The following is a 261-nucleotide window of genomic DNA, read 5'->3' as shown; positions in this document are numbered from 1 at the left end:
TATATATTATACTTTCTACATCTTCTAATATGTATGAATATATGTCAAATGGCTAGCATGGCCCCTGTGCAAGGATGACACGCATAAATTGAGAAATGGTCCAAATTTTGTTCTTAAATATATATGTCAAATGGTTGTGGATGCCTACTTATTATTTTTTTTTATTTTTTTTTTATGCATCACACTAGGTATCCATGTATCTCACAATGACTTGTAAGCCATAGCTTATTTCTAATTCATATTCCACTTATATTTTATTGC

The 261-nt window shown here is 29.5% G+C and overlaps 1 pseudogene; it reads left to right on the top strand.

Annotated features, from left to right (window-relative positions):
* The first annotated feature begins 16 nt into the window (after positions 1–16).
* Positions 17–110, top strand: LOC114579097 (annotated as a pseudogene).
* The last annotated feature ends 151 nt before the right edge of the window (positions 111–261 follow it).

The sequence above is a fragment of the Dendrobium catenatum genome, unplaced genomic scaffold, assembly GCF_001605985.2.
Source record: "Dendrobium catenatum unplaced genomic scaffold, ASM160598v2 original_scaffold_279496, whole genome shotgun sequence".
In the NCBI taxonomy this organism is placed as follows: Eukaryota; Viridiplantae; Streptophyta; class Magnoliopsida; order Asparagales; family Orchidaceae; genus Dendrobium; species Dendrobium catenatum.
The sequence above is the reverse complement of the archived record's forward strand: the minus strand, read 5'-3'. Positions and strand labels throughout refer to the sequence as shown.